Source organism: Pan troglodytes, chromosome 6, assembly GCF_028858775.2.
Source record: "Pan troglodytes isolate AG18354 chromosome 6, NHGRI_mPanTro3-v2.0_pri, whole genome shotgun sequence".
Classification (NCBI taxonomy): Eukaryota; Metazoa; Chordata; class Mammalia; order Primates; family Hominidae; genus Pan; species Pan troglodytes.
In genome coordinates this window covers 84,395,302-84,415,188 of record NC_072404.2, presented here as the reverse complement: position 1 = coordinate 84,415,188, position 19,887 = coordinate 84,395,302, and the positions used below count along the sequence as shown (strand labels likewise).

General features: G+C 43.8%; 1 protein-coding gene and 1 long non-coding RNA gene across 2 annotated transcripts in view; both read left to right on the top strand.

Moving 5' to 3' along the window:
• Positions 1-18,190, top strand: part of LOC129135518 (uncharacterized) — a 48,839-nt gene extending 30,649 nt beyond the window's left edge. Inside the window, exon 3 of the long non-coding RNA XR_010158546.1 lies at positions 1,575-18,190. This is a non-coding gene — a long non-coding RNA (uncharacterized LOC129135518). The remainder of the gene's footprint in view (positions 1-1,574) is intronic.
• Positions 1-19,887, top strand: part of LOC745916 (DNA mismatch repair protein MutL) — a 69,631-nt gene that overhangs the window by 42,193 nt on the left and 7,551 nt on the right. The gene's annotated exons all lie outside the window — the stretch shown is intronic.

Here is a 19,887-nt window from a genome sequence, read left to right as displayed (position 1 = left end):
AGGCTGAGGTGGGAGGATCACTTGAGGTCACGAGTTTGAGGCTACAGTGAGCTATGATCATGCTTCTGAACTCCAGAGTGGGTGGCAGACCCAGTTTCTTAAAAAACAAAACAAAAACAACACACACATTTATGCATTCTAGTATCATTACTCTGGAAGCTATCTGGTGGCTGGACAGAAAAGAGGGAAATGGAATTTGGGTTTAGTCATAGAGTTATAATTTGTTTTGGGATTTTTTTGTTGTTGTGTGTTTTTTGAAACAGGATCTTGCTCTGTCACCCAGGCTGGAGTGCAGTGACACAATCACAGCTCACTGTAGCCTCAAACTCCTGGGCTCAAGTGATCCTCCCACCTCTGCCTCCTGAGTGTCTAGGACTGCAGGCATGTGCCACCATGCCTTGCTAACTTTTTAACTTTTTGTAGAGACAGGGTTTTGCCATGTTGCCCAGGGTGGTCTCAAACTCCTGGCCTCTAGCAATCCTCCTGCCTTGGCCTCCCAAAGTGCTTGGATTACAGGCATGAGCCACTGCGCCTGGCTAAGTTAATAGTTCTTGCCAGTGTCTGCCATTTAAACCCTGAATGTAAAGGGTGTGGGTCATTCACAGTGCCTGACATATAGGAAGGAGGAAGGGCTCAATAAGTAGCCACCATTATTATTTCTATGATTATGTGTCCACCACCACCATCTGCAGAATGATGGCTAGATAAAACATATCAGCTAGAGGAGTAACTCAGCTGATACTGCAACCTCCACCTCCTGGGTTCAAGTGATTCTCCTGCCTCAGCCTCCTGAGTAGCTGGGATTACAGGCATCTGTCACGATGCCCAGTTAATTTTTTGTATTTTTGTAGAGACAGGGTTTCACCATGTTGGCCAAGTTGGTCTCGAACTCCTGACAAGTAATCCACCCACCTCAGCCTCCCAAAGTACTGGGATTACAGGCGTGAGCCACTGCACCACTGGCTGATACTGTTTCTATCAGCAACACCTAACACCACCAACCCCAGTGACATGCCACACACACTTGCTGACGACCTGCTGTGGCAGCCTTTCAACTGCACCTTCATGCTCCATGTAGGCCCCTGTCTTTCACCACTCCACATTCTACCTGATTCACTAGGGCCTCACTTTTCATACTGAACCCCAGCTCTCCCCATCCTAACACTGGCAGTCAGAAGCTGGCTGTGTTATAGAGGAAGTGCTGTCTTCTTGTCCGTTGGGTAGGGTCTAGGTCAGAGATAAGTCACAGGATCCCAAGTCCCTAGGAAGAAATGTTTCAGGGACCATGGGAGCCTTTCACCAGGAATTACCATTCTGTGTGTGGCAAACAAATGGTGAGAGTTCCCAGACCATCTTGTGCCCCTGCAGACATCACAAATCGATCACTGCACTCTTTCCTGCTAAACCAGATGTGCCTGAATGTCCTCCTCAACATGGTGCCCAGGCAATCATTAGTAACAGGTCTAAGCGAGCACATGCTTCACTAGGGGCCTTAGTCTGTTTATGCTGCCATAACAGGATACTTGAGACTGAGTGATTTATAATGAACAGAAATTTATTTTCTCATTCTACAGGCTGGGAAGTCCAAGATCAAGGTGCTGGCATTTTGCCAGGGCCTTCTTGCTGTGTCACCACATCCATGGCTGAAGGTAGAAGGGTCAAGAGAGAGTGAGAAGCTAGGCACGGTGGTTCACGCCTGTAATCCCAGCACTTTGGTTCACGCCTGTAATCCCAGCACTTTGGGAGGCCAAGGTGGGTGGATTACTTGAGCTCAGGAGTTCAAGACCAGCCTGGACAATATGGTGAAACCCTGTCTCCACCAAAAATACAAAAAAAAATTAGCCAGGCATGGTGGCGTGCAACTGTAGTCCCAGCTACTCAGGAGGCTGAGGTGGGAGGATTACTTGAGCCCAAGAGGAGGAGGCTGCAGTGAGTCAACATTGCACCACTGCACTCCAGCCTGGGCAACAGAGTGTGACCCCATCTCAAAAAAAAAAAAAAAAAAAAGAGAGAGGGTGAGAAAGAAAAAGAGAGCTGAACTCGCCCTTTTATAACAAACCCACTCTAGCAATAACAACATTAATCATTCACTGCACCCTCATGGCCTAATTGTCACAGGACAGACTCCAAAATTGGGGTTCATCTTGGAAGGCCACACAGATTTTTGGCTTTGTGCAGGAAGGAATTCAAGAGCAAGCTGACAGAGTGAAGTGAAAGCAAGTTTATTAAGAAAATAAAGGAAGAAAAGGGTGGCTACTCCATAGGCAGAGCAGCCCTGAGGGCTTCTGGTTGGCTATTTTTATGGTTATTTCTTGATCATATGCTAAACAAGGGGTGGACTATTCATGAGTTTTCCAGGAAAAGAGGCAGGGAATTCCCAGAACTGAGAGTTCCTCTCACTTTCAGACCATATAAGATAACTTTCGGATGCTCTCATGGCATTTGTAAATTGTCATGGTGCTGGTGGGGCTTTCCTTTGGTATGCTAATGTATTATAATCAGGGTGTAAAGAGCAGCGAGGATGACCAGAAGTTGCTATAATCGCCATCTTGGTTTTGGTTGGCTTTTTTTTTTTTTTTTTTTCTGAGACGAGCTCTTGCTTGCTCTGTCGCCTAGGCTGGAGTGTAGTGACGTAACTATATATCACTGCAGCCTAGACCACCTGGGCTCAAGCAATCCTCCTGCCTCGGCCTCCCAAGTAGCTGGGACTACAGGCACATGCCACCACACCCAGCTATTTTTTTGTATTTTTAATAGAGGTGAGGTCTTGCTATGTTGCCCAGGCTGGGCTTGAACTTCTGAGCTCAAGCAATCCTCCAAGTTTGGCCTCCCAAAGTGCTGGGATTACAGGCATGAGCCACCGTACCTGGTCTTGGCAAGCTTCTTTACTGCACCCTGTTTTATCAGCAGTCTTTGTGATCTGTGTCTTGTGAAACCAGTCCTGGTGAACTCCTATCTCATAATCACGTCTCATTAGGCCCACCTACCAATACTGTTGCATTGGGGATTAAGTTCCCATCACATGCTCTTTGGGGGGATACTTTTTTTTTTTTTTTGAGATGGAGTCTTGCTGTGACATCCAGGCTGGAGTGCAATGGCACAACCTCGGATCACTGCAAACTCTGCCTTCTGTTTTCAAGTGATTCTCCTGCCTCAGCCTCCTGAGTAGCTGGAACTATAGACATGCACCACCAAGCCCAGCTAATTTTTGTATTTTTAATAGAGATGGGGTTTCACCATGTTGGCCAGGCTGGTCTCGAGCTCCTGAGTTCAGGTGATCCGCCTGCCTCAGCCTCCCACAGTGCTTGGATTCCAGGCATGAACTGCCATGCCCGGCCTAGGGGATACTTTCAAACCATAGAAGGGCTCTTATCCCCTATGCTCATGTTTTCCCCCTCTACTGCTCTGGAGTGAATTAGATTATGCTGACATTCCTGGGCCCTCGTCTCTATCCCCTCCTTAAAGGAGTAAGATGCTTCGTAGTGGTGAGAATGGCGTTTCCTAATCCCCACCTGATATGGTTTGAATATGTGTCTCCACCCAAATCTCATGTTGAAATGTAATCCCTGATGCTGAAGGTGGGTCCTGGTGGGAGGTGATTGGACCATGGGGGTAGTTTCTCATGGTTTAGTACCATCCCCCCCTTGGTACTATACAGTAAGTTAGTTCTCATAAGACATGGTTGTTTAAAAGTGTGAGGCACCTCCCCTGTCTCTCTTCCTCCTGCTCCTGCCATGTAAGACGTGCCTCTCCTTTCTCTTCACCTTCTGCCACGATTGTAAGTTTCCCAAGACCTCCTCAGCCATGCTTCCTATACAGTCTGCAGAACCAGAAGCCAATTAAACATCTTCCCTTTAAAAATTACCCAGTCTCAGGTATTTCTTTATAGCAATGTGAGAACAGACTAATACACTACCTGAGCAAGGGTTAATGTGTTGGCAGACAGCCTAAGCCCTCTGATTTACTGAGTCACAGGCACAAAGGAACTGCAGGCTCCTCCCTGCAGGTGCATAGAGGGACCCTCTCTCTCCCATCAGCATGCACACAAATCTTGCAGGGGAATGGAGGCCCCAGTTGATTGAAAAAACTATTTTGACTTTTCAACAGTCCAAGTTATTTCATCCAACTTCTCCTAAGCAAATAATCAGAGTATAAATTTCTAGTAGTTCTCAGTAAGAGACAATTAGCTACCCAGTTAATTAGCTTCCTCAATAAGGGGGGAGGCAAAGACATTAACGGAGGCTTCAGTGTGTTTGATAAGTGTTTGCAAGTAGAAGAAGCCCAGAGAATTGCAGAACGTTTGCCTGCTGCGATTTTTTTTTCTTTTTCTTTTTTTTTCAGACAGAGTCTTGCTCTGTCACCCAGGCTGGAGTGCAGTGGCGCAATCTCAGCTCACTGCAAGCTCCGCCTCCCAAGTTCACGCCATTCTCCTGCCTCAGCCTCCCGAGTAGCTGGGACTACAGGGCCTGCCACCACGCCCGGCTAATTTTTTGTATTTTTAGTAGAGACGGGGTTTCACTGTGTTAGCCAGGATGGTCTCGATCTCCTGACCTCGTGATCCGCCCACCTCGGCCACCCAAAGTGCTGGGATTACAGGCATGAGCCACCGCGCCTGGCCTGCAGATTTTTTTTTTTTTACAAAGATGTGCTGTCTTTGTTCCCCCAGAAATGTGTGGTTTCCCTGACAGTCAGATGCATCCCTGCCTGCCTTAAACAAACAAAGGTCTGTGATCACTTTCTTTAACATCAAGGCCAGAGTTCCTGAAATCAATGAGAAATTCTAAACATACCAGGATGCCTTACAAACAGGTGGGCTTTTTGTTCTCCAGATAATGCAATGAATTTAAAACATTGTACCAAACATCTTCAAAACCTAGTCATGAAAGTAACATGCTTTATTACATTAAATGAAATTAAATCAGTAGAGGACAAATGCACTAAGGAGGCTAATGGCCACCATGATTAGTCACTGCTAACTTGCATGAAATCAATAGTAACCAAGAGGAGTTCATCAGTTTGCACTGAAACAAAACGTGAGAGAAGAATCCAGCATACTGGAAGAACAACGAAAAAGATTAAATAATCTTTTAGCTGGGAAAAATATGTTGTTTTGAATATTTTGAGTTTATTTTAACTTCAACGATAAGCTTAATTCCAATTTCAGGATATTATTTAAGGAAAAGCTTAGACGTGTACTCCACAAAGAATTAAGAAACACAAGTCCTCATAACTTTTATTATGTTCTTTTGATTAAAATAATACATATTCATTCCTATATGCTCCTTCATATTACAAATGATTTTTACATCATGAAGATGATGCTATTCTGTGTTCTGTATTCTGTTTCGAACTTAGAATTATACTTCATAAACATCTTCTGTGACTAAAACTTCTCCAAAAACTTTCACTGGCTGCTGGCGTTCCACTAAAAGTGTCATCAATGACCCCATCAAAGGATATTTTTCTGTCATCCTCCCAGAATTCACTTCTCATTGGCATCTGGTCCTGTCAATTCTTCTTTTTTTTTTTTTTTTTTTTTGAGATAGAGTCTTGCTCTGTCACCCAGGCTTGGAGTGCAGTGGTGCGATCTCACCTCACTGCAACCTCCGCCTCCCAGGCTTAAGCGATTCTCCTTCCTCAGCCTCCCAAGTAGCTGGGACTACAGGTGTGTGCCACCACCTCCAGCTAATTTTTTGTATTCTTAGCAGAGACAAGGTTTCACCATGTTAGCTAGGCTAGGCTCAAACTCCTGCCTCAAGTGATCTGCCTGCCTCGGCCTCTCAATGTGCTGGGATAACAGATATGAGCCACCGTGCCTGGCTGATTAGTCTTTTCTTGATCCACTCTTCCCACTGGATTTCTGTGACTCCACGGCCTGGTGTCTCTCCTAAAACTGCCTTTGCAAAAAATTATAACAGTAAGGAAATGACGACAGTGAAAGATTGGATCTCACCAATCCCCATCTTGCCTTCAACATCCAAACTGCCTTTAATCATATCTGGGCTTGGGCCAAGCAAACTTTGGGAGACATTTAGTTTATAGTTTAAATGATAATATCCCTTCTCCAAAACTCAACCGCCTTCGTAAAGCTAATGAGAGACCACCAGGCGAGGAGGATGAGAAGAGTCTGAATTCTGCTGAGATGTAGACTAAACAATTACCAGCCATTATTCCAGAGGTCACAAGATTTGCAACCCCCCAATAACTCCTACAGATAACGTCACTATTACAGAAACTAAGATTGGCCTTTTGAGATAAGGTTTCAGGTTTGTGCATTTCCGACAACCAACGGCTCCACTTGGACCCACCAAACTCCCTCTGGCCCCACCCAGAAGTGAACTCGGCAGACAAGGACCATTTTTCACACCCCTATGATTGCATCCCCAACCGATTAGCAGCACCCCTACCCTAGCCCCCTGCCCACCAAATTATCATTACCTCTGAATTTTCAGGGAGATCAAGTTGAGTAATAATAAAACTCCAGTCTCTCATTCAGCTAGCTGTATGTGAAGTAAGCTCTTTCTCTATTGCAATTGCCCTGTCTGGGTAAGTCAGCTGTCTCTGGACAGCCAGCAAAATGAACTCATTGCACACGGTTACACTCTCATCTCTACCTGCTGTAGACTCGCCTCCTCTGTTGGAGCTCATCAAGGCTGGGTCTCTCCTGTTCTCATTTTATTCTCTCTCCTTAGGTGATCTCAGCCCTCCTCCAGGCTTCGATTATAACTTACAGGATTGTGATTCACACATTTCAGTTTCCATCACAGGCCCCTCCAGACATGTCCATCTGCCTGCTGTGTTGACTTTTCCCTTTGGAGTCTTGAGGCAGCTACAAGCTTACTGACCAGAAATGAACTCAAGCTCTCCCTGAAGCCTGGTCCTCTTCCAGGATCAGCCAGCCTGGAAGATGGCACTGTCATCCACCCTGTTCTCAGGCCTGCCACCCAGGAGTCAACCTTAGCCCCATCTAATTGTCAGAGGCATCTGAACCAGAGCAACTCCATCTTGAGTAGGGGATGGGTAAAATGAGGCTGAGACCTGCTGGGCTGCATTCCCAGACAGCCAAGGCATTAGCCACAGGATAAGATAGGCAGTCGGTACAAGACACAGGTCATAAAGACCTTGCTGATAAAACAGTTTGCAGTAAAGAAGCCAGCCAAAACCCACTAAAACCAAGATGGCAACCAGAGTGACCTCTGGTCGTCCTCACTGCTACCCTCCCACCAGCACCATGACAGTTTACAAATGCCATGGCAATGTCAGAAAGTTACCCTACAGGGTCTAAAAAGGGGAGGCATGAATAATCTACCCCTTGTTTAGCATATCATCAAGAAATAACCATAAAAATAGGCAACCAGCAGCCCTCAGGGATGCTCTGTCTATGGAGTAGTCATTCTTTTGTTCCTTTACTCTCTTAATAAACTTGCTTTCACTTTACTCTATGGACTCGCCCTGAATTCTCTCTTGTGCAAGATCCAAGAACCCTCTCTTGGGTTCTGGATCGGGACCCCTTTCCTGTAACATAATCAATTTGGTGCCAAATGCATGAAGTGTTATCTTCTAGGTCTCTCAAATCCATCCACTGTTCTCCATCCAGGAGAGTGTCACCAGGGCTGGCACAGATGGTTGCATACTGCAGAAAGGTCACCACCCAAGCCATTACCTCTCACCTGTTCCATGAAAATACCAACTCATCTCCTTCCCTTTTGGCCTCTCCAAGCCATATTCCAACCCACAGCTAAAATGATTTCATTAAAATGCAAATCTAATGTTGTTCCTTTGCATAATTGCTCTGGGGAGAGGTCTGGCCTCTGTCTCCCTGAGTCATCACCCATTATGTGTCCCTGGTGTCCCCATGTGGCCTGGCTCTTTCCTTCACTTTCCACATCATCCTTCAGCTCCAGCCACTGTGGCCTTCCTGCAGCTGCCCAGGTGTGTCACGCTCCAGTATTTGTCCATTTTCACGCTGCTGATAAAGACATACCTGAGACTGGGTAATTTATAAAGAAAAAGAGGTTTAATGGACTCACAGTTCCACGTGGCTGGGGAGGCCTCACAATCACGGTGGAAGGTGAAAGTGACGTCTTACATGGTGGCAGACAAGAGAAGAGAACTTGTGCAGGGAAACTCCCCTTTATAAAACCATCAGATCTTGTGAGACTTATTCACTATCTCGAGAATAGCACAGGAAAGACCCACCTCCATGTTTCAATTACCTCCCACTTGGTCCCTCCCGCAAAACATTAGAATTATGGGAGCTACAATTCCAGATGAGATTTGGGTGGGGACAGAGTCAAACCGTATCAGTCTCCATAAATGCCCTATGATGTAATCTATAATTATCCCAATTTTTTTGTTTGTTTTTTTTTTTTTGAGATGGAGTCTCACTCTGTCACTCAGGCTGAAGTGCAGTTGCACAATCTCCACTCACTGCAACCTCTGCCACTCAGGTTTAAGCAATTCTCCTGCTGCAGCCTCTGCCACCCAGATTCAAGCAGTTCTCCTGCCTCAGCCTCCCAAGTAGCTGTGATTACAGATGTGCACCACCACGTTCAGTTAATGTTCGTATTTTTAGTAGAGACGGGGTTTCACCATGTTGGCCAGGCTGGTCTCAAACTTCTGACCTCAAGTGATTCGCCCGCCTCGGCCTCCTAAAGTGCTGGGATTACAGGCGTGAGCCATGGTGCCCACCCAGCCATTATCCCCATTTTAAAAAATGAGGAAGCGGAGTCCCATAGGGCTAAAGTAATTGGCCCAGGGCCATAAAATCATTAAGTAGCAGAGCCTGGATTTCTTAAGCAGGCCCCAGAGTCCAAGTCCTTAACCATTATACTCCTGTCTCTCTAATGACACAGCAAGGTCAGAAATGCTGCTCTAGTTGGTAAGCGAAGAAAGTGAGCTGGTTGAGCTGTGGTACAGAAAGCCAGTGCTTGCTAGCATGTCCACACTGAACCAGGATACAGCCCTCCCTTCCCATTTCACATATAGAGACAAAAAAGAAAATTCATGTTATCAGCGGTCTGTCCTACTGAGAAATAAAGTCTTTGCTTCCTTAACCAATTCAGCAGTCAAAGGTGTGCTTTGAAGATGTGCTTAGGAATATTCTCCTGATTCCCTAGAAGTCGGAGTGGACTACGCATTCCCTCTCTCACCCAGCTCTTCCAGCTCTCATCCTGGTGCCCCACACCAAGAGAGGGCCCAGGTCTCTCCACAGGTCATGTGGGCCAGACCCTGCCTCCATCAGAACTGCCCCAATCTATCCACTCCTAGAACTGTCTCTGCAAGAAAATCAGCCTGAGGTTTTTGTGGCACAAAGATGTATCCCCATTCATTCCAAGTAGCAAATGCATTTTCTGGAAACATAGTGCTTGAATCCAGCATGATGAGTCATATGGCAGAAGGGAGAAGCCAGCAGAGGAAGGGCCCTTGGGACCATCCCAGCCCCCAGGAGCTGGCCCTCTCTGCAGGAACCATCTGGTTCCATAGCATGCTTTCTAAGCTCCCATATATATTTTTAAATCAACTATATGGAAGCGTAAGGTAAATAAATACACTGCATCTATTTAAAGTGTGCAATCTGATGAGTTTTGCCAGATGTGTGCACCTGTGAAGCTGCTCTTGAAATCAAGATTCAGAACATTTCCATCTCCCTCAAGGATTTCTCATGCTCCTTTTCTAACCCCAGCTCTCAGGCAGCCACCACTTGCCCACTGTGAGACATTTGTTTTCTATATTCAGTTTGGGATTGGGCATTTGGAATTTTTCCAAAGGCAGCATCCTCTGTAGATGTCTACAGGCCCCTGGAGACAGAGCATCTTCTCAGGCCTGTATCCTCCATGCCTGGGACTGGGTCCTTGCTCTCAGGACAGCCTAGAGGGGCTCCTGTCCACTGCTGGGCTGCCTCTTTCTTTGCTTGGCCCAGCTTCCCAAACACCCAGGATAATAAAGGAGAAACTCTGTCAATTTCAATAATATGCACATGTACTTGCAGTCATAAGAAACCATTCTTCTGGGCTTTAACCAAGCAATAAATAAATTTACTCCAAAGCAGATCTGAATTAATGGAATATATCTCTCTGTCTCTTGAGTAGAAGCTGGGAAACCTGAACTTTTCTTTTTTGGTGTTTGTTTTAGAGATAGGATCTTGCTCTGTCACCTAGGCTGGAATGCAGTGGTGCAGTCATAGTTCACTGCAGCCTTAACTTCCTGGGCTCAAGTGATCCTCCTGCCTCAGCCTCCCGAGTAGCTGGGACTACAAGCATGTGCCACCATGCCCAGCTAGTTTATTTTATTTTATTTTTATAGAGACGGTGTTTCACTATGTTACCCAGGCTGGTCTTGAACTCCTAGCCTCAAGTGATCCTCCTGCCTCACCCTCCCAAAGTGCTGGGATTACAGGTGTGAGCCCCTGTGCCCAGCCAAGAAACCTACATTTTGCATTTAGCCATTGTTTTCTACACTGACTGCTGGATTTTAAAATCAAGAGAAAGGCCTCTAATAGGAAAGCAATTGCAAGCCATGTTTTTATTGATAATCTGATGGATTTTGCCGTGTTCTGGAGTCATTCTGCAATTATTTATCTGGTTTTTGTTTATCTGGCTGTAACCTGCATATTCTAGTTTTCCTTCAAGGCTGTTAAATTTGGGTTAATAGTTGTATGTGTCTCTTAGATCACCTCAAATGGAAAATTCTTTTCCCCTAAATGAGAATTAATTGTATTTGAGCTCAGAGGGTTTTTTCCTAATCCATTAGGGTGTGGATAATGACGTTCATTTCTCCTCATGAGCCCAGGAGCCAAATAGAGTAATCCCATTCACTTCCAAAGACATTTATAGAGCATTTGATTTTTGCAAGATACTTTTGTTGGTCCTTAATGCTGGATAAAAATGGGTATAATGCTGCTAAAAATAACAATAAGAAAATCCTATAGCAAAGAAAGACACATTTATAAAATACGAGATTATGTAAGTTGGAACAATCATATCTGGGTGGGGGCTATATGGAGCCAGTGGAGACAGGGTGGGGCTAGGGAGAGAATATCCTGCATATACAGGGAAGGCAGGCTGGACGGTCAGCTGTTGTTGAGAAACCTCATATCATCTATCAGACTAAGCCAGAAAAGCAAGAGTTACACCTGAAAAGGTAAGTGGGACCATAGAGTAAAAAGTCATGGTAGAAAGTTTATTCTTAAATTGGTGGACCATGAGAGCAATGGAAGATTGAGGCAAGGAATGGTATGGTTATAACCTGCAGGACTGGGTAGGGTAGATGGGAACTGTGAGGGTCTGGAGGCAAGAGAACCAGTGATAAAGATCTGTCTTTATCTGCATCTGTCTCAGAATAGTAAGAATATTCGGGTCTCAGAATAGTCTGGAATTTTGGGAGGAAATATTTAGAGGCAGGAATTGGAGGACATGCAAATTTGTGGATGAAAGGATGAGGGAGGGGAAGGGCGCAAAGTTGATTCAAGTGCACAAGTCTAGAACTAGGGGACTCTGGGTGCGTAACAGGGAGCTAATTGTCTATTGGCTCCACACTGCAGGAATGAGAGTCACAAGTTTCAGGCAGTCGTAAACTCAGAGAATAATGCATTATCCATCCTTCTCCTCCCACTAGCAGGATTACCTTGGCAACAGTGAGCATCATCATACCAAGATGATAGATTTCACAGATAGTGGCTTGGCCATAATTTGGTGAATGAGCATCACAGTAATGAAATAGCTTTCAGTAGTAGAGTACATTAGATACTTTGAAGGGTCTCCCTGCTCTCATATAGACAGATTTTAGATAAACTATAACAAATATTATTTAGATTTTTCTTCTAGGCTCATAAGAAAGTGGTTGTATCAGCCGGGAGTGGTGGCTCATGCCTATAATCCCAGCACTTTGGGAGGCCTACTCAGGCAGATCACCTGAGGTCAGGAGTTCAAGACCAGCCTGGCCAACATGGCAAAACCCTGTCTCTACTAAAAGTATAAACATTAGCCAGGCGTGGTGGTGGGTGCCTGTAATCCCAGCTACTCAGGAGGCTGAGGCAGGAGAATTGCTTGAATCTGGGAGGCAGAGGTTACAGCGAGCCATGATCACGCCACTGCACTCCAGCCTGCGCAACAAGAGCGAGACTCTGTCTCAAAAAAAAAAAAGAAAGAAAGTGGTTGTATCAGTGAGCTTTTGCTGCATAACAAATTATCCCAAGACATTTTCAGATAAACTAAATCTGACAGTGTGTCTGTCCTATGACAGACAGTCACCAAAGGAACTTCTAAAGAATGTACTGTAGGAAAAAGGAAAATGACTGCAGAAGGATGTCTTGAGGCAAGAATGAATTATAAGCAAAGAAATTTATAAACACATAAATCTATGCAAACATTTATTGCATAAAATCATAAGAATAATGTCTAATTTGGGGAACAAGGGAGATATAACCAAAATACTGAACTATTAGAAGGAAGTGATCAGATTTGGTATCCTAATGTCTTTGAATTTTATTGAGGGGAAGCAGATGTTAAGATATTTTATAAAATTAGATTTTGCAAAGTTGTCACTGGTTAAATTTGAAGAGTAAACAATAAAATAATAGAAATGGAGTGTGATTTTTAAATCTGTAGAGGGGAACAATGAAATCTGATAACATGTCAACAAATCAACCAAACGCAACTAATCCAAGCAAAGGCAAGTAGAGGAGAAAGAAGGAAACAGAGGAGCCTGGACAAACAGAAAGCACAAAGAGAGATGGTAGAAATAAGTACAAATATATCATTAATTACAATGAATATGAATGGATTTAACTCTTCAGTTAAAAGACAGAGATTGCCACCTTAAATTTTTAAAACTCCAGCTGTATTCCATTTTCAAGAGACACATAAAAAACCTCAGGAGAGCGCCAGGCCCAGTGGCTCACGCCTGTAATCCCAGCACTTTGGGAGGCCGAGGGGGGCAGATTGCCAGAACTCAGGAGTTTGAGACCAGCCTGGGCAACACGGTGAAACCCCGTCTCTACTAAAATACAAAAAATTAGCTGGGCATGGCAGCGTGTGCCTGTAATCCCAGCTACTCAGGAGGCTGAGGCAGGAGAATTGCTTGAACCAGGGAGGTGTAGGTTGTAGTGAGCCAAGATCATGCCACTGCATGCCAGCCTAGGCAACAGAGCAAGACTCCATCTCAAAAAAAAAAAAAAAATGACCAGGCGCAGTGGCTCACACCTGTAATCCCAGCACTTCTTGAGGCTGAGGCCAGTGGATCACGAGGTCAAGATATTGATACCATTCTGGCCAACATGGTGAAACCCCGTCTCTACTACAAGTACAAAAATTAGCCTGGCATGGTGGCGCACCTGTAGTCCCAGCTACTCCGGAGTCTGAGGCAGGAGAATCGCTTGAACCTGGGAGGCAGAGGTTGCAGTGAGCCGAGATTGCGCCACTGCGCTCCAGCCTGGGTGACAGAGTGAGACTCTGTCTCAAAAAAAAAAAAACAAAACCCAAAAAACAAAAAAAAACCCTCAGGAGAGTGAAATGTTGAATTAAAAAGATGGAAAGGGTTATGTCAGGCAAATTCTAAAGAGCAGAAAGCTGGGGTAACCTCGTTAATATCAAACAAACTAGCCTGTAGATCAAAATGCGTTATTAAAGATGAATGCGGCCTGGACACAGTGGCTCATGCCTGTAATCCCAACACTTCGAGAGGCTGAAATGGGAGAATCATTTGAGCCTAGGAGTTTGAGGCCAGCCTGGGCAAAATAGTGAGACCCTGTCTCTATGATTTTTTTTTTTTTAAATAACCAGGTGTTATGGCATGCACCTGTAGTCCCAGCTACTTGGGAGGCTGAGGCAGGAGGATCACGTATGCGCAGGAGTTGGAGGCTGCAATGAACTATGATCACTTTACTGCACTGCAGCCTGAGTGACAGTGAGACCCCTGTCTCAGAAAAAAAATAAGGTGAAGTGTGTCAGTGTATGATGATAAAATATTCCGTTTTCCAGTAAGATAGAATAATTATTGGCCAGGCACAGTGGCTCACGCCTGTAATCCCAGCAGTTTGGGAGGCCAAGGCGGGCAGATCTCTTGAGGCTAGGAGTTCAAGACCAGCCTGGCCAACATAGCGAAAGCCCATGTCTACTAAAAATACAACAACAACAAAAAACTAGCCAGGCACAGTGGTGCACACCTGTAGTCCCAGATACTCAGGAGTCTAAGGCCCAAGAATCACTTGAGCCCAGGTGGCGGAGGTTGCAGTGAGCCGAGATCGCGCCACTGCACTACAGTTTGGGTGACATAGTGAGACTCTTTCTCAAAAAAAAAAAAAAAAGAAGAATTCTTAACTACTTAACTTGTATGCATTCTCAAATCTGTCTTCTAACCTTCACTGTCACACTTGAGTTCAGACCTTCATCCGCCCCTCTACTTCCATCCTCATTGCAGTTCATTCTCCACTCAACAGACAGTGTGGTCAGCCTAAAATTCAGATGGCTTTTGATGAGAAAGCCCCGATTCCTGAGCTTGATGGACCCCATCTAGTGGAGTCTCACCTGCACTAGACCCAGCTCCCCCACCTCTATACTCCATCATGGTGAAAGCTATGCTTGGGTTCTCCAAAACACCACATTTCCTCTGGTCTCCAGGCCTTTAAACAGCTGCTCCATATTCCTGGTCTGATCTGTTTTTCTCTTACTTGCCTAGTTGGCTGACTCCATCAGGGCTTGACTTCAATGCCTTCTCCTCTGGGAATCCTTCTTTGACCTTCCTCTTTTGGATGGGGACTCATCCTATTCTGCTTTTATGAACCCACCGTGTATTTCCTAGCAATATTTCACATTTTATCATTGCCTTTTTACTTGCCTGACTCCAGTGAGTAAGCTGTGAACACCTCGAAAGCAAGCACTGTGTCATTCATTCATGATGTCAACAAATATTTATCAAGCACCTACTATATGCCAGGCATTCTTCTAAGAGCTAGAGATAGAGCAGTGAACAAAAAAGTTAAGCAAACACACCCCTGCCTTCATGCCACTCTCATTCTAGCCAAGGGAGCCAAACAACAAACTGGGTAGGTAAGGAAAATAGATGGTTTAATAGAAGATAATAGGTGTTTGCAGAGAAGTAAAGCAAGGAGAAAGATAGGGAGTAAGGGGTAGATGTGAAATTTTAAATAAGATGATCAAGGGAAAGTCTCAGCAAGAATATGACATTTGGCTGGTCACGATGGCTCACGCCTGTAATCCCAGCACTTTGGGAGGCCAAGGTGGGCAGATCACCTGAGGTCAGAAGTTCAAGACCAGCCTGGCCAACCTGGTGAAACCTTGTCTCTACTAAAAATATAAAAATTAGCTGGGCATGGTGGCAGGTGCCTGTAATCCCGGCTACTCTGGAGGCTAAGGCAGAAGAATCACTTGAACTCAGGAGGTGGAGGTTGCAGTGAGCCAAGATCGCGCCATTGTACTCCAGCCTGGACGACAGAGTGAGACTCTATCTCAAAAAAGAAAAAAAAAGAATATGACATTTAAGCAGAAACTTGAAAGAGGTGAGAGAGTGAGCCATTCAAACATCTGGAGGAGGCACTCCTGGGTATCTACCCAAAGAAAAAGGAGTCATCCTATCAAAAAGATGCCTGCACTTGTATGTTCATCACAGCACTATCCACAATAACAAATTCATGGAATTAACCTAAGTGCGCATCAAGAGTGGATGGGATAAAGAAAACGTGGTGTAAGTGTATATATATATGTGTGTGTGTGTGTGTGTTTGTGTGTATATATATATATATATATATATATATATATACACATACATGTCATGGAACACTATGCAACCATAAAAAAGAATGAAATCATATCCTTTGCAGCAACATAGATGTAGCTGGAGGCCATTATCCTAAGTGAATTAACAAAGGAACAGAAAACCTAATACCACATGTTCTCACTTATAAGTGGGAGCTAAACATTGGACATAGAAATGGAAACAATAGACACTGTGGACTACCAGAGTAGAGAGAGAGGGAGGAGGGTAAGGGTTGAAAAGTGCCTACTGGGTACTATGTTTACTATTTGGGTGATGGGTTCAGTAGAAGCCCAAACCTCAGCATTATGCAATATATCCATGATACAAATATGTACACTACCCCCTGAATCTAAAATTTTTAAAAATATAAAAAGAGAAAGATACCTAAAGGAAGAGTATTCAAGAGAGAAGGAACAGCCAGTGCAAAGGCTCTGAGCAGGAGCAGGCATGGACGGTTCACAGATCAGCAGGGAGGCGCATGTGGCTGGATTAAATAAGATGATCAAGGAAAAGTCTCAGCAAACAATATGACATGTGGCCGGAAGTTCTGGAAGCTCAGAAAGCTATTATTGGATTGCAAGACCCATCGCAAGGATCTTGGACTTTTATTTTGGGTGAGATTGGAAGCTTCCAGAAGATTTTCAGCAGAGAGATGGCACACCCTGACTCCAATTTAAAGTAACATGATTTTAAATAATATAGTATTTTAAAAGCAGTCACTCTGGATGGTGTGTTGATAAAAAGCTGAGGGAGGCAAGGAGGGGGAACTGGGGAACCAGTTAGGAGGCCATTGCACTAACCTTATCAAGAAAGGAAGTTGGCTTAGAACAGGGAGGTAGCTGTGGAGGTGAAATCTGGATATGATTTGCTAATGGATTGAATATGGTGGATCAGAGAAAGGGGTAAGTAAGGTGTTTGGCCTAAGCAACTGTAAGGATGGAGTTATCATTACCAAGAAGGAATAGATGCTGGATGAGTGTATGGGTGATGGTGGTTACACAAGAGGATCAGTTCAGTTGGGTCATCTAAATTTAAAATGCTTATTAGACATCCAAGTGGTATGTCAAGTAGGGAGCTGGATATACAAAGTTGGAATTGAGGGAAATTTTTGGTTTGGAGATAGAAGTTTCAAACAGCCAAATTAGCATGCAAATGCTATTGAAAGCGCTGAGGATGGAAATATCTCCAAGAAAGTGACTACATATAGGAGAAGTTATATCAACTGTACTCAGCACAGCGCCTGGGGGCAATTGAAGTTTATAATTTATAGATCCTGGTTTATTAGGCTGTTCTTGCCTTGTTTTAAAGAAATACTGGAGACTGGGTAATTTATAAAGAAAAGAGGTTTAATTGGCTTTTGGCTGTACAACATCTGCTCAGCTTCTGGTGAGGCCTCAGGGAGCTTTTGCCCATGACGGAAGGTGAAGCAGGAGCAGGCACATCAATGGGCAAGAGTGGGAAAAGGAGAGTGAGGTGAGAAGGTCCTAGACTTCTAAACAACCAGATCTTGCATTAACTAACTAAGCAAGAACTCATTTATCACCAAGGGGATGGTGCTTAAACCATTCATAAGGGATATGGCCCCATGATACAGTTACCTCCCATCAGACCCCATCTCCAACACCGTCAATCACATTTCAACATGATATTTGGAGGAGACAAACACTCAAACCGCATCACCTGATAACCTTTAAAAGAGCAATTTCAATAAAGTAACAATGGCAGAAGTTAGGTTTCAAGGCATTAAAGGTATAAGAGAGAGGAAATTCAAATTAAGAGATAAGTAGAGCTGTGGCTAGAGTCATAACGATCTGGTTATATTTGTAGCTTGATTGAAGAAATGAAAGAAAGGAGTGAATAATGGCTTAGGGTACCTACAGTGTGGGAAGAGGGTCAGAGACCGAAGGAAACGAGAGTGAAGGAAGACAGGTTTTTGAGAAGTAAGGGAGACAACTTTTCAACAAAATGGAAAGTAATATTCTCTGAAGGCAGTAAGGGCCCAGGACACCAGGATAGGAGATTGAGGAGGAAGAACACATTTTTAAAAATCTAGACTGTGGCAGGGATGGAAGGCAGTGTTGGTTGACAGAGAGTCACATGAGGCAAATGAAAAGATGAGAAGGGCCCAGGCACAGTTGGAACACAGGTCTCCAGTGGGTGTGGTCAGTTGGCACCTGTCCCTGGCTGTGTGAAAGCAAAGACCAAGGAGACTCGTAAAACCTGCAGTTCAGAGTGACCATGAGGTACCTGGGTGGTTGGTGTGATCACAGAGGTGTATTAAACACACTACTTGCACTGGCAATGAACATTCTGAAAAGGGAATTAAGAGAACAAAACCATTTACAATAGCATCAAAAAGGATTAAATGCTTAGGAATAAATTTAGCCAAAAAAATGCAAGACATGTACACTGAAAATGAGAAAACATTATTGAAAGAAATTAAAGATCTAAGTAAAAAAGATATCCTGTGTTCATGGATTAGAGGACTTAAAAGTGTTAAGATGGCATTTCTTCCTAAATTGATCTAGAGATTCAATGGAATCCCTATCAAAATGCCAACTGCCTTTTTTTTTTTTTTTTTTTTTTTTGCAGAAATGGAAAAGCTAATCCTAAAATACATATGAAATTCAAGGGACACAAAATAGCCATAACAGTATTGAAAAAGAACAAAGTTGCAAGACTCACACTTCCCAGTTCTAAGACTTACTACAAAGCTATAATAATCAAAGCAGTATAGTATGGCACAAAGATAGACGTGGAGATCAAAGGAATCACATTTAGAGTCTAGAAACAAACCCTCACATTTATAGTCCATTGATTTTTGACAAGAGTGACAAGACAATTCAATAAGGAAAGAATAGTCTTTTCAGCAATGGTGCTGGGTCACAGATATCCACATGAAAAAGAGTGAATTTGGACCTCAACCTTATACTATACAGAAAAAAAATTCAAAGGGCATCAAAGACCTAAATATAAGAGATGAAACTATAAAATTCTTAGAAAACACAGGGGTAAATCTTCATGGCCTTGGATTTTGCAATGGTTTCTTAGATATGACTTCAAAACCACAAATAACCAAAGAAAAAATAGCTACTTTGTATTTTACCAAAAAGAAAAACTTTGATGTTTCAAAGGACATTATCAAGCAAGTGAAAAACAACCCACAGAATGGGAGAAAATATTAGTACATCATACGTCAGAAAAATGTCTTAGTATCCAGAATATGTAAAGAACTCTTATAACTCAAAAATAAGAAGACAAATAACCCTTTTTTAATGGTCAAAAGAGTTGAATAGACTTTTTTTTCAAAGAAGATATAAAACGGTCAATAAGCAAATGAAAAGATGCTCAACATCTTTAGTCATTAGAGAAATGCAAATTAAAACCACAGTGGCCACTTCACACTCCTACTAGGATGACTAGAATCAAAAAAAGCAGACAATAACATGAGTTGGCCAGGATGTGGAGAAATTGAAACCCCGGTTCATTGCTGGTGGGAGTGTAAAATGGTACAGCTGCTTTGGAAAATAGTTTGGCAGTTCCTTAGAAAGTTAAACATAGAGTTACCATATGGCCCAAGGATGAGTAATTCTACTCCTAGGTGTATACCTCAGAGAATTGAAAACATATGTTCATAAATATCCACAGCAGCATCATTCATAATAGCCAAAAAATGGAAACAACCCCAATGTCCATCAGCTTGAAAATGAATTAAAAAAATGGTCAAAATGAGGAGACCACACCTTGAAGAGACACATTAAAGCAGCACATACATCCAGTTGCTCCAAAGACCTGAAAGGAGAGGTCTGGGTGCTGGAAGACATTGTGCAGGAGAGAGAATCACACTGAAGCCTAGGAAAGTTGAAGCCAGAACATTCTAGAGGTAGGCCTATCAGTAGCATCTCCAGGCAGAGAAACACACCTAGACAAAGACTTAGAGGCAGGAAAGCCTATTGAATGTGCAGAGGACAGGAAGAAGAGACCCTCAAGGAAGGAGCATGAGGGATGAGGAGTCATGGTAGGTGGACAACACCCCAAAGGCTCCTGGTTCAGGACTGGGGCAAACTTTGGACATTTGGTTGACAGCAGATCCAAGGGTTCACTACCCACCTG